Raw genomic sequence first — 8,320 nt, 5'->3', positions numbered from 1 at the left:
AAAGAGAACTAAGTGTTTTGGTAAGAACCTTTTCAAGTTCACAGTCATAGGCCACAGACTTTGACATTTCTACAGTTTCAAAGGATTTCTGAAATTTATGGTTGTTCTTTACTGGAACTGTCATTTAAGAAAACTTAGACCAATTTAAGGATTCACAAATTCATCAACACTTTCAGTTTTCCAAACAAGACTTTTGGCAAATTCTTCAGAGTTTCACCCACCCACCATTCTCTGAAACAAAGCTAGAGGCAATCACACTGTGTGATGGAATATGCTCTCTGCTCTCTGGTGAGTCTAGTGCTGCTTTACCTAATCTATAGTCTATAGACACTTTGTACTTTCCTTTTATAGTAAATACACTCTAAAACAGTATCAAGTAGGAAAAGACTGCACAGAGGTTAAAATTCTGATTTTCTCTCTATAGGCCCATCTAAAATTAGACTTGACTTTTTTTTCATTCACTGTGACTTCCAAAAAGAGATGTACTGCTTTTATGTCAACTGTATCTAAATTCATTAATTATACCTGAAGTACTATATGTTAGTATATCTGCATGGTTTTCCAGTACAAATATAACAAGTTGTAAGGCTGAAATTTCTATGGCAAATCAAAAGAAAAGATTTCACAGAGCACGTTTATATCTGCACCGCCAGATCTGGAAAACCACCGGAGACAACTTACAAGTGATTTACTACCAGTGAGCTAAACCTCCCTTCACTCCTGTTTTTGTTTTCCCTGTCCCTCTTGGAAGTACATTTTACTGCAGTAGGTGCCACTGGATGATGGATCACTGGACACTGAGCATATATTTATCATTTTCAGCGGATGTTAAACAACAACTGAATAAAATAAGAACACCATGTCTCCTCGAATTTCTTTGCTAGAGAAAAATACTATTTTATCCTTCAAAAAGCTTATATATAGAGAGAAATTTAAAGATACATTTTCCAGGTTAAGCGTAGCAACACTTCTTGTGAGTCGTTCATGAGAATGTGCTTTTACTGGCCAGTAATTTTGACGATCCAAAAAGAACTTACAGCAAGATCAGCACATATAATAGAAGCTGTGTGGAAAGCATTCAGCTATATAATGAAGACAAAAAAAATCATAAAAGGAACTTTAGGGAATAAGGCTTATAGGTAAACTAATTTGATTCCTTGAGAATCCTAGATAGTCTCAAGATGATTTTTAACAGTCATGAAGGACATGCTGCTGGCTACTTTCGTTGTGTAAATGACAGAAATCTGCATGCTGAAAGCAAAAACATATTAGGCAAGACTCAATACTAAAGAATAGACTGTTTTTAATAACCCAATACTATCAAGAAGAAGACTTGAATGGTTTATTGAGCCTTTTTCTTCTCTAGATTCTAAAGTTCACAATCTACTTTTTTCCTCTTGTCCTTAAATTTTTAAAGAATATAACATAAATGTATTCCAGTCTCAAATAAAAAGCGCAGTCTTGTGATCAGAAAGGCTATGAAAACTTGCATGTCATGATCAGGGGAGTGTAAAGATTCAGCTGAGACTACCAGCACCATCATGCCTTGTGCAGAGGGAATGCTCAGGACAGAAAATCTCTGATCCTTTTCCGTCTGAATGTCAGAGATCACTTTTTACTGTGAAGGTAACCAAGCACTGACACAGGCTGCCCAGAGAGTTATGGAGTCTCAGTCAATGGAGATATTCAAAGGACAGCTCAACACAGTCCTGTAAAACTGTCTTTAGTGGGCCACGCTTGATCTGGGGGGTGGAGATAAATGATCTCCAGATGTCCTGTCCAACCTCAACCATTCTGTGGTTCTGTGATTCTGTGACACCTATATTTAACTGACACTGACTTTGCATGTAGATTACTGTAAGCCTTGTATCTATCAAATCTACCTTTCCTCCACTGATAAAGTAAAAAAAAACTGCATCAGGAATGTAATCTAGCTGTCACTTTCTATGTGACTTTTATATAGTCGCTTTCTATATTCAGTATGTCATTTTAAATATGTAAACATGCCATGAATATTTTACAGCGTAAACACAATCGGAGACCCATTTCAATACCATTCAGTAGCAGAGTTCTCAAGTCTTCACTGGCTTCCTGGTCCACTAAGCTCAGATGCCTTTATATGAGTTAGAGGCTGTTATGTCCCTCCTGTCTAAATCTTGCTTTGTAGAAGCACATTATTAAAAACTGCTGGCACCTCACATATGCATATGATGTTATATCAAAGTGATGGCTTTTTTATGTCTTCAAACCGCCAACAAAAATATTTACCACCAAGGATAAATCCCATAGTAGGTTTCAGTGACCTGCAGCAACCATTTACTTATAGTATTAAAACTTTTCTAGCAGACTTTGTCAATTATTATTCTGCCCACTGATATATCACTAGAAATACAATCTGGTATTCTTTTTTGCAAAGATGTGGTATTTAGCATTAATAGCATCTACATGAGATCTGATTTGATTTTTATGCACATCTATATTCCACTGCACAAAAACCCTGCAGTTAACTATTATTATGATACCTGTTGGCTATCTTTTTCATTTTATTGATGTGCACCAAGCACTTCTGAAAGATGTTTCATAGTTTACAGAACATATCTGAACTTAGCTGAGAAATTATTTCAAAAGCAGATTGACATTCCACTGGGAATGTCAATGAGGTAAGGACATTTTTGACATATTATCTGCATTACTGAGCTTTATTTGATTTGCAAGATTAAAAGAGATTGAGTTGAAAAAAGTGGAGAGCTGCACTGTAATGGAACAATAGTCTGACATCAAAGATGTGTGTGATTTGAAAGACTGAGTGGCAGCTGCTACAAGGAGATTATAAAATCAGAATCCAGTGCACTCCGTCTTGGTGTGGAACACAAACCTGCAGTTCAGTCCAGGAATAATTTTAGCACATCAAACATGTAATCTAGGCTGACTACTTTCTCGCTTCCATCTTTTTCTCTAATTAGATAATAATCAACATCTTACATGACTGTCTGAAATACCCATAGAGAATTATTTTTCTTTTCTACTTGTAACAGCTCTATTTTTAGCCTATTCTTAAACTCACTGTCCTCATCATCTATGGAATGGTTCAGTGAGGTGAGGACAAAAGTGGCAGTCCAGGCATGTAATTTTACTTCTTAGGAAAGGAAAACAGAGAGAAATTACTTGTGTCAATCTCTGATTCCTATGCAGGGGATACATAAGAATTTGAACCTACAAGTCTCTAGTTGGTCTAGTTCCTAGGTAATGTATGAGCTGAAGAATTCTTTTCTAGGTAAATGTATTTCTTCTTCCCCTTTTTGTCCTCCTTTTAAAATAAATGTCTGACCTGGTTTTGACACTGAACTGTAGGATAGGTTTGGCAGCTGTGAGTTTCTCTGATCATGAAATATGCTCCTAAATGTTTGCTTGACTGGGATAAGGCCATGCTTTAGCACTTCAGTATTTTCCAGTGACCGGTCAACACTTGCTAGCAAGTGCCAGTTTCATTCTTAGGCACTCAGCTCCCCTTATTTGGAGAATCCTGGCATTTAACTTGGGCTCATGAACTCAGCTGCATGGCAGGATGACAAAAAGGAACTGAAATGTTCTAACAAAACCTGAGGAGTGGCTTTTAACTCAGTGATAATGTAAGAAATATTCTGAAGTTGGTATAAAAGACTGAAGGTCAAATCAGGATGCTCTTGTGTTAGGGCTGTGTTGGTTTTGGCAAGATAAAAGGTTTGAGGGAAAGGACTTGGCTACAGACACATTCACTTTCTCTGGTAGCTGGTAGCTTATCCAGAAGGCTGTTGCCCATTATAAATATGTCAACCTATATTAAGAAAGAATGTGTAATACAGAAGAATAAAAATAATAATCATATATGACAGGAGAGAGATTCGTTGCCCATGTTTCAGTTGGAACAATGGATCATCACGGTGACACTGTCATACGGAACACAGGAAAACAGAAGGTGCTCTTTGTGCCTGTAAGAGTTATTTGCACTCTCCTTCCCTCACAATTATATGCCTAATTCAAGGAATATTTTTCAAGTACTTGAGAGCTACAAAGGGAGCAGAAAAGTAAAACTGAAGTACCTATAAATGGCATTTTCATGGAGTGCAATTCTGCACATTTGAAAATTAGTACCTGATGTACCTTTAAAACCCTGGCTACCCAGTGCCAACATCAGTTTTGAAAATTTGAGTTACATTTAGAGTGAAGACATCAGAGGACAATAAGACCAATAAAATCAAAGCTTCTGAAACATTGTTTCCAGCACAAAACTCTTTGTACTACTCTTATTCTCATTTCATTTCTACTACAAATCTTTGCTACAACATCCACATATTAAAGTGAGCCTGGCTGTGAAGACAAATTTCTAAATTTGAAGCCTTTTGTGTTCATCAGGGCTGTTGATACACACGTAGCTCTGCATGATCAAACAGATGTGACAAGTGACACATTGTTATAAAGATGCCAGACAAAACTGGATGTAGGTGTCATCCCATTGTAACTCTTCTGTACACACCATTGCTTTACTGAGAGTGTTTACTGCAGTGAATAAAGAGAATTCTTTTTTTCTGTAAGGAACAATTCCAAACACAGGGCTTTAGTAACAGCTAATTCATCATCAGTAACCAAAAATATTCTTGTCTCATAAGCAAATGAGAACCAAAACCTTGAAAATATTAAAAGCCTCAAAAATAAATTCAGAAGGTAGTATAATGGAAAAAATGAAAATGTAGTTTTTAGAGAAGGAAAATAAATTTTCACTTAATTACTACCCAAGTTTCCTTCCTTGTGACCCAGTCTTGGCATATTCCTAGACTCAGGTAGGAGCATCACACAGAGCTTAACAAATCAAACTCAGATTAGTTAATTTTCTTGACTTCTTTTCAATTCACTGTGGATTTATGTGCTATCAAATGCTTCTCAGAGGCAACATCCTATATATGAGATAATAATCACTTCCTGAGCTAAGCAGGATAAATCATCAAGAAGGTTTGTTGTTTTCTTTTTTTATGTGAATTTTATTACGAATAGTATGTGATCAAAGTAATTAAAAACTGATAAAAGTACAGTAACCCACCATTTAGAAAGTATTTTAATAGTCGTGTAATGCCTATAATGGTCCACAGTGTTTAAAATGCCAATAAATCTGGAAAAATCATGACATTTTTATAACCTGAATGTTCAAAAAATGTATTCTCAGCCAAAACTCTGGGCACTATTTTTTCTGGAAGCAAAACTCTGGTATGAAGATGTTGAATAACTAATAATTCATAATGCAATAATTACATAGTAAAATATGTCATGTAGTCACAAAATAAATATTTTAGTATCAGTCAGGAACAATATTACATGGAAGAATTCTCTTTTTAGAAAATACTTGCCAAAATAAAATTTTTTAAAAGTTAAATATTAAATCCAATATATAAATTCCTCTATAATCTTTTGCTTATGACAAAATAATATTTTTATAACAAAAAATACAGCGAAAATATTTGAACCAAAATTAGAAATTACTTATGAATTTTAAAAAAAGCTTTACATGTTGCAATTACTGCAGATGTAGAGCATAATGAAGCTGTAAAAAAGATAACGAATACTACAACTATTATTGCTGACCCAGCATTTTTACTTCCAAGGCTCCTGACCTTGCTCCAGATGCTTAACATGCCTCCATCTGGTACGCACAGTGACAAGATCACTGTCATCACAAGTATTAGATCAATGGTCATTCCCATGTGGCTGCAACCTAAAGAGTCTCATACTTTGTCATTACAGGCAATGTTATGCAGAATATTATAAGCTGTCTATGAAGTACCTAAGAGCATTTATTTTTTTTATATTCTATAATACATCATCAAATCTCTCCACGTATGTCCTTATTTAGTACAAATTCAGTGAGATAGTTTATCTTCATCCTAATCATTATTTAAAACTGTTTTCTAACACAGTTGTATTGTGCTGTTACTCATTTCTTGAGTTACATAGCCTTGTATACTTTCCCTAGGATTTCTGTTCCCTGTGCATTTCAGCCTTTCAGAAAAATATCAACTCATGTAAACATTCATTTCACTCTCATAAATCAAACTTTTCTTGGCTTAATTATCAATATTGCAGTACAAATAAAAAGAGGACTGTCTGTTAAGACATGGGTATAATGCTGCCTCATAAATTGAAATTTGTATCAAATGGAAACTTTTTAACATGAGAGATAGTATGGTGTGGTGGCCTCCTCTTACTCCCCATCAAAATTTCTAACCCATTAAAAGTTTCAACAAAACATTGTTTCTTTCGGCTGAATTAGAAATGGGTACATTCTCATGATTAAAACCCTTAATATGCCTCTCTCTGCCAGACCAGTCATCTCTGGGTTGTATAATGTTTGCTAAGTACTTGCAAAACTTTGCAATTTGGCCATGATAGCACACCTTGCTTATCTGGAAAGGACTGGGGACTCATAAGTCTAGAGCAAGTAGCTGATGCCTTACAATGATGAATATTAAAACCCTAAAATGTTTTGCTAAGCTAATGATGAAAAATCTCACTTATTCATATCAATATAACAAGCCCCGATAGAGGTTCAGAAACATGTTCTATGCCAGCAAGAAAACGACATGCAGGAAAATTGCAACAGATGCATCCAGTGTTACTATGTAAGATAAAACTATGACTAATGAAGGACTTACATCTTTTTTGCATTGTTTATGTTATGAAAAAACTATTTTATTAATATATACATAGACACAACTGAGTTTAATAAACCACTTGTCTCAGTGCTTAACCAGGTGCCAATGCTGTAAAAAATTTAAGTATTTCAACTCCGCACCAATAATTTTAAGTTACAATGGATTATTATGACTTTTTTGTGTCCTGCGTCCCTTTTCTTTGTTATTTTATTAACCTGAATAAAAGTAGGCTAACATGAACATGCTGGAAAAGACAAAGGAATAAAGCTGAAACTGTCATGGACAAGACTACCAATGGAAAGCATCAATTCTTACGTAAATATCTTCTGGAATCAAAAAAATTTAAGTGGATAAATAATGGGTTTCCATGTTATAAAGAGGTGCACACATTTAATTCTCCACGCTGATCTAATCCTCTTGAGTTTCTCCCATGTGAAACACAGATGGAATTCTAGTGGTATACATCATGCATCAGTTTGTAGCGGACCCTGCTTTCAGGTGCTTGGAAAGCATTTACTGAACAAACAGGTGTTAGCAAAAAGTTAAAAAAATTAAGATAAGTGTCTTCCTTCTGATGATACCATGTTTTGTTATCAACATTTTGATACCAGCATCTCACAAGTTCATTCAAAGGCTACAAAGGCATTGACACCTGAAAATCTTAATATCTTTATATGGTACTAAATTGGCGCATGTGGACAGTAGGAAACCCTGATCACTGATGGATGGGCTTAGTAAGTACAGAACAAAACTGCTGGCTTTTCCTGTAATCTCAGATTTACTATCCTTGATATACATCTGGAATCATGCAGGTAAGCCTCTTCAATCACCTTCTTTATTCACAACAGTATGTAGTATTTGAGGGTTTTTTTAATAATGAAAGTCCAAGGGAATTACCATAATAATTTCTCTGGTCATCATGACTCAAGGGAAAAAAATCAATAAATGGAGAGGTTGTGTAAAGGGAAACACAACTGAAGAAGTAAGGAAAAGAAGAAAAACTGAAACATTTTTCCTGTAGAAATGGCAAGTAGAAAAATGACTGAGTGAAAGCAAATGAAATTAATAGTTCAGAGAAATTAGATGGGGTTTTGCTAACTGCTCTTTTTTCATGAAAGAAGAACACAAGGGAATTGTTTAAAATTGAAAGGCTGAAGCATCAATCTGGTAACAGAAAATCCTTTTCACCCAACAGTAATTAAGCCATGGAATCTCCTACTGCAAGTTATTGCTGAAGCTAGTTTCCAGAGAAGAATCAAACCTGTAAAAATATTATAATAACAATATGAGTTACAGTAGAATAAAAACCTAATCAGGAATTTTGCTAGACATGTTCTCATACACTGAAACAAAAAGCATCCTTCATCAAAATGGTCCAGTTAAATTTCAGCTGTAGAATCTCCTCGAAGATCACAGGTTCCCCCTAATCTTTTAACCCTCATACATAAGCCTTCCCCTGTCATCTGGATATGGTAGCCACAGCTCAGCCTCTGTGAACCAGGCTGTTTGATGGGATAAGAAGAAGTACTAGACTATTAGGGGAAGAATATTACTTCCAAAAACCACTGTCATCTCCTTTTGTTTTCTCTCATCTTTCTTTCGAGCAGGTGATACAGTCCACTGCCAGGAACAGGATAATA

The sequence above is a fragment of the Manacus vitellinus genome, unplaced genomic scaffold (genome assembly GCF_001715985.3).
Source record: "Manacus vitellinus isolate BGI_N305 unplaced genomic scaffold, ASM171598v3 scaffold_4_pilon, whole genome shotgun sequence".
Lineage (NCBI taxonomy): Eukaryota > Metazoa > Chordata > Aves > Passeriformes > Pipridae > Manacus > Manacus vitellinus.
This window is presented reverse-complemented; position numbering follows the sequence as displayed.